Source organism: Alexandromys fortis, unplaced genomic scaffold (assembly GCF_014885135.2).
Source record: "Alexandromys fortis isolate MF-2015 unplaced genomic scaffold, M_Fortis_MF-2015_v1.1 scaffold_2009, whole genome shotgun sequence".
Lineage (NCBI taxonomy): Eukaryota > Metazoa > Chordata > Mammalia > Rodentia > Cricetidae > Alexandromys > Alexandromys fortis.
The window spans coordinates 1-6,515 of record NW_026069873.1 but is presented as its reverse complement, the minus strand read 5'-3'; the positions used below and the strand labels follow the sequence as shown (position 1 = coordinate 6,515).

Below are 6,515 nucleotides of genomic sequence, written 5' to 3'. Positions count from 1 at the left end.
GCATGGCAGGGCATACCTGGAATCTTCACACTCAAAGACTGAGGCAGAAAGATTGTTGTTAGTTCGAGACTGGTACAGACTACAACATGAGATATTATCTCTGATAAAATAATGAAAATTCAGTAAAGTTAAAATATTTAATTAAAAATATGTTGACATAGTTCTTATTTTTTTTGGTTTTTCAAGACAGGGTTTTTCAGTGTAACAGCCCTAGCCGCCCTGGAGCTAGCTGTGTAGACCAAGCTGGCCTCAAACTCACAGAGGTCCACCTGCCTCTGCCTCCCAGGTGCTGGGATTAAAGCATGCGCCACAGCCATCTGGTGTGTTGACACAGTTCTATAATTTCAGCATTTGGGAAGTAAAAACAGGAATATCAAGTTCAAGGCTAGCCTTGGCAATGGGAGACCTTATCTCAAAACATTTTAACAGGTCATCCTGAACTGTAGAAGAACTTCAAGGTCAGCCTTGGCAGCTTAGTGAGGATCTCTCAAAATATAACTCGAGTTTGAGGCTAGCCCAAGATAGGTAAGACTCTCCTTGTAACAAAAGAAAAAGTTTTCAAGGCAGAAGCCAGGTATGTTAGCCATACCTGTACCTGTAAGCCCAGCTATTAATAAACCTAAAACAGGAAGATAGAAAAGTTCAAGGCCAGGCTGGATAGATAGTTCAATGGTTAGGGTCCCTGTAATTCTGGCTCCAAGGGACCCAACACCCTCTTGATGATTCTGCAGGAACCTGCACTCAGATATGGATAAGCCTACATACAGATGCACACATATGTACATAATTAAAAATAAAATAATTCTTTAGAAAAAAATAAATTCAAGGCCTGCCTCACCATAGAAGTTTGTCATGGGATCCTGTTTTAAACTAAACTTTTAAAGGACTTCTGAGAGTAGGTGGGGTGGGGAGAGATGACTCTGAAAGAGGATCACAGTTTAGTTCCCAGCATCCATAGTAGTGGTTTGCAGCCACCTGTAATTCCAGCTCCAGAGACCTTTTCATTTGGCCTCTGAGGGCAAATATGCACACACACATATACACATAAATAAAAAAATAAATCTGGAAAGGGGGCTGAGAAACTGAGTGTGGTGGTGTATACCTATAGTGCTAGCTAGTACTTGAGAGACAAAGGCAAGAGAATTGGACATTAAAGTTATCCTCGGCTACACAGCAAGTCAGTGCCTGTTGCAATACAAAAGACCTTGTGTCAAAAAAGAAAACATCCCGGGTTGTGGTGGCACACACGTTTAATCCCAGCACCCAGGAGGCAGAGGCAAGAGGATCTCTATGAGTTGGAGGCCAGCTTGATCTACAGAGTGAGTTCCAGGACAGCCAGGCTAGTCAAGGCTATACAGTGAAACCATGTCTGGGGCGGGGGAAAAAGACAAAACAGAGGAAAAGAAGGCTGAGGATACAGCTCAGCAGTAGCGTGTTTGCCTCATATGCATAAGGTTCAGTCTGAAGTACTGCTCATGCAAATATTTTCAAGATAGGGCGCTATGTTTTGGGAATATTTAATGGTAAAATGGAGAGAACATTGATTCCTATGGCAAAGTCCTAGATTTAGTCATGTCCTTTTTTTCTATCATTGATACATTAATTTATTTGAGGGTGGTGTACCATGCCATTTATACAGAGGTCAACCTATGGAAGTCAGAGTTTTTCTACCACTGTGAAGGTTCTAGTTGTTGAACTCGGGTTGTCAGACTTGAGGGCAAGCATCTTTTCCTGCTGAGCCACCAGGCCCTAGGTCCTTTTGTTATTATTCATAAGCTGTCTAATTTTGGTCAGGTCACTTAAGGTTCTGTTTTGTCATCTGCCAAATGAACATGCTGATAATAGCATATCCACTTCACAGTGTTGTCTTAGGATTAAGAAGAGAGAATGTGCACATGAGCACTGAATAAGCTAGGATCATTGTACAAGTGTCAGTTCATGGGGTGGGCTTTTCTGAGTCTTTTCATTGCTTACCCATTTTTAGAAAATATTATTCCCCTCTTTTATTTCATTAGAATGAAGTCCAAACTGCCAAGGAGTTTATTAAAATCATAGAGAGTGCAGAAAATGAGTATCAGGTAAGAAGATTTGGAAGTGTTTTTTTTTTCTGTGGTTTTGTTCAGTCCTTTGTATCCTTTAACGTAAGAACATGCACTGTTGGGCACTGCTACGTGTGAGACTACAGACCCTGCAGTTTGTCATTCTGCTTACAATTATGAGACTGCAGCTATGTACCAGGACTACAGATGAATTTGATTTGCTTTTAAGATTGAAGTGGAGCTCAACATACATGTTGTCCTGTGTCCTTTCTAGCATGCCCTTTGTCTGATTACCTTCCTGTTTACAAACAACTCATCATCAATTATCTATTGCAGACAGCAATTAGTGAAAACTATCAGACAATGTCAGACACCACGTTCAAGGCCTTGCGCCGGCAGCTTCCAGTTACCCGCACCAAAATCGACTGGAACAAGATACTCAGTTACAAGATTGGCAAAGAAATGCAGAATGCTTAAAGGCCAACTGTAGAAGTCTCCAGTACAAAGAAAGAAAAGGATTCAACATGGTGTGGTCATATGATCAATAAGTGATTTATAAACAAACAAGAGTGATATTTTGCTAGTTAACAAAGTTAACAGATCTTCTAGCCTCATGGAATACTGTTGAGCCTACAGCACTGTCTTGATTCTTTTGTGTGTGTGTGTTCTCTGCCTTGTAATTTTCTGTTATCACTATATCTACTTGTAAATCTTTTTTTTTTAATTCTGCTACATTTAATGTCAAAGAGATCTATCCTGAAGTCATTTTACTGTTTAGAAAATTTCCTAGCCATGACGTCCTGTTGCTGGTTTTTACAGAGTATTTGGTCAGTACTTTGTACCCCATACTTTAAAGCATTTCCAGTGCTTCAGTGGCTTTTACTGATCCACCAGTTGCTAAAGAGGCTATGTTATGAACTGTAACTAAGTGGACGACACACTCCTCTGTCTGACTGCTTTGATTGTTTATAGCATCTCACAATTATAGTTTTCATACATTTGGATTGGGGCTTTTTGGGTCCATGTTGGGAGGCAAAGGAAGTTTCTTGAATATTCCATGGCAGCAGCTTCTCTGGGAACTTGTTTTTAAATTCCAAAGACTTGAACCACATCCCCTGCACATGAACGTTTATTTTCATTCTCTCGTCTCCTCCCATATACTTCCATTGTAGCCATAGATGTCTGCAGGAAGTGCAGCTTAGAGAATGCATTGGGGGAAACCAGGATTGTCAGTCAGTCACATGGGCCTATTTTCTTTAATGGAAAGAAATGCCTGATCACCTGGAATGATGGAATGACAGGATCAAACAACCTGGTGATCCTTGCTATTCTGTTAGAGGCCAACCTCCAACTGAAGCCCCACCCCTTCCCACACACAATATTCTGAGCATTGTTTAGGCCCTAGTCCTGGGCTTGTCTCTCAGTGAATAGAACTTATGTCTATTACATATCCTTCCTTTCTAGGCCTCAGCCCTATGTTTGTCAGTCATTAACTCATTCTTATTGTAAAGACACAGGTGCTTTACTATTTGGCAAGGGAATTTTGATATAGCTAGCCCTGAAGCTTTGTTTTGAGAATTGTCATGTGGAGACTTTTTTTCCCAAAGTTCTATTATGTTTAAATGTGTGAAAAAATTAAAACACAGGATCAGATTGTAGAAGTCTTGATCCTGTCTGACCAAGTCTGGCTGCCTCAAGTTTTCATTCTGTCTCTTCTTGGTCCACTTCCCTGTCAGTGGCAGTACCTGCAGGAATGCCTCAACAGATGTCAGCTTTTTTAGAAGAGTTTTGCCCATTTGTATTTCTGTTTAATATTCAAGAACTGGTGACATACTGTGGATGTAGTAGAGTATAAAACTTGAAAACCACAGGTGCTGAAGGGATGATGGGTAGCTGTGTTTCAATGCTCTCTGGCAGGCCATGTTACCCACAAAGCTGGAATGAACCAAAGTCAAAGTGAACTCCTAGGCAGTGTCTGTCTGCCATCACCTGGATTTCAGAGAATGCTAGTGCTTTCTCCTACTAGACGAGATATAAAACTCATTCCAAATTACTTTCTCCATCATCCTGTAACTGTGATATAGCTATCTTCCCAGGTATGTTGGAGGTATGCATGTGAGATCTCAGAGCACACAGGTAATGTGATGTGACCTATGACAACTGGCAATGGTGGGCTCATTTACATTGTTTACATTTCTATGACCAGGCCTTAGGGGAAGGTCAATTTTTTAAAAAACCAAGTAGTGTCTTCCTACCTGTCTCCAAACACAAGTCAAAACAGAAGGGTGTTTGCTTCAGCTTTGTTTTTTGCTTAGTAATACAGTCAAGCAGGAGTTTGTTTGCGGATGAAAGCTGTGTAAGCATTTTTGTTTATTTCAAATAAAATATATTTGTATTATTTGTCATTGATATTATCCATCCTTGCCACACTATCTTCTGTATTAGGTAGTCCAATAGAAATACACCTGTTTTATTCTAAAATTGTGTTTGTCCTTTCTGTCCTATCAGCCTTTGTTCTCAAAGTAAAATATTCAACTATAATCAATTAATTTGTTGAGAATCTTCAGGGCTTCTTAAATTGTGTCCTATTTACTACTATGGACTCAGTAGATATGCAAAGACTTGTAAAGAGCAGCTCCTTTTTAGGTGTGAGTAAAGTCTCTGAGATTGAGACAGGAGGACTGCTGGGAGGCTGAAGCCAGACAGTGCTACACAGTGAGTTTTAGGTCAGTCTAAACGACAGGACAAGGCCATTTCCAAGAAAAAAGGTGGGGGTGGAGAATGGAGGGGTTGCAGAGAGATGACTCAGCTGTTACAGTGATGACCTGCAGAAGACCCAAGTCCTATTTCCAGCACTCAACCACTTGTAACTCCAGTTCTAGGGGCTCCAACACCCTTTTCTGGCTTCTGGGCAATCGCACACATGTGCATACACACAAACATATTTTTTAAAAATAGCTCATAGGGAGTCTGGGCGTGGTGGTACATACCTTTGATCCCAGCATTCGGGATGCAGAGACAGGCAGATTTCTGAGTCCCAGGACAGCCAGGACTACACAGAAAAACCCTGTCCAAAAAAAAAAAGAAAAGAAAAGAAAAGAAAAGAAAAAGCACAAATGAAAATAAATGCTAGGAGTTGTATTAAAAAAACAAAAGTCTAAGTTTTACCACTCTCCACCCAAAAGCTACCAGTGACTCAAAGATTTTGTTTGGGATTTCCATCAATGTCAAAAAGAATCTGGTTATGAAAGAACAGGGCCTGAATATGATTGCAGTCACTAGGCAGGAGGTAAGATTAGAAGGATTCTCGCAGCTTAAGCCTGAGTACTCTTTTACATTGGCTTCACCTTAAATGTTTTCTTCTCCAAGTCTGTCTTAGCTACTGATTTTTATCTTGGTTTATTCCGTTTTTATATTCCTGCACCAACTGAGATCCCTTCCTTGGGGGCCATTTAATTGTGCTCTATTCTTGTAAACATTAAGATATTCTTGACTTTAACGTGTTGCCCCTATTAGCCTTCCCAAGTTCTTTACCTTGATTTCCTTATTCCTGGAAGACTTAGAAAACAGGGTTTGGGAGTTGGCAAGGTTACCACCTTGGTTCAGCAAGTCGTCCCTGCCATGGCCTGAGTCAGTCCATGGCCTGAGTTTGTTCCTGGGACCCACATGATTGAAGAAAAGAGCCAACTTCCAAAAGTTGTCCTCTGGTCTTTATGCTTAACAGTTCTGTTACTTGATAAGCAAGAGGAAGTCAACACCTTGCCAGGTTCTCAGTAAACCTGACTTCCAAAGGTTAGTTGCTTCATTTTATCATGCTGTAGGAATCAGCCTGTGCTGTTGCAGACAGGACGGGTTTTCTGTGAAACCTCATGTTTGGCTCCAGGTACACTGTTGAACTGTTTCTTTGTCATCCGAACCTCTGGTTGTCCCTGTCTTCATTGCCTGATCCTAGTGCCTTGTTTCTGAAATTCTGGTGCTAGACTTACTTATTCATGGGACACCTGACATATTCTCTCCAGATTTATACATCTGAGTGCCATCTTATAATTTACAGATGGGGCCTTGTGTTGTGTTTGTAAGAGACGGTCTTGCTGTGTAGCCCAGGCTGCCTTCAGCTTGACATCAGCTTCAGTCTTGTGTTTATGTCACCAAGCAAGGCCTAGTTTAGAGTTCTGTATTAAATTATCTAGTAGACCTGATGTCCATGACCAGCTTCTTGTTTCTCAACAGTCCACCTAATTGAAAGGCAAAGAAAGAAAAGATTAGTAAATACAGAATAAAACTGGACGGTAGCTGCTGTTAAATTCTCCTTTAAACATACGGTGTATATAATAGCATATCCCTTCCGAGGACAAGAACCATTTGCACAAAAAAAAAAAAAAAAAAGCAGGAGGATCTCTGGGAGTTCGAGGCCAGCCTGTTCTACAAGAGCTAGTTCCGGGACAGGCACCAAAGCTACAGAGAAACCCTGTCTCG

The 6,515-nt window shown here is 40.9% G+C and overlaps 2 long non-coding RNA genes across 3 annotated transcripts; one reads left to right on the top strand and one right to left on the bottom strand.

Moving 5' to 3' along the window:
- Window positions 1–6: 6 nt before the first annotated feature.
- On the top strand, window positions 7–4,439 carry LOC126496232 (uncharacterized). Of its 2 annotated transcripts, XR_007590312.1 has the most exons (3): window positions 7–263; window positions 1,277–2,078; window positions 2,376–4,439. It is a non-coding gene; the product is annotated as an uncharacterized lncRNA (long non-coding RNA). The 2 variants fall into 2 exon arrangements; XR_007590311.1 differs by having other exon boundaries at window positions 7–2,078.
- LOC126496233 (uncharacterized) lies at window positions 2,742–6,407 on the bottom strand. The gene is made up of 2 exons (XR_007590313.1): window positions 5,574–6,407; window positions 2,742–5,106 (listed from the first exon to the last, which is right to left on the bottom strand). It is a non-coding gene; the product is annotated as an uncharacterized lncRNA (long non-coding RNA).
- Window positions 6,408–6,515: the final 108 nt, after the last annotated feature.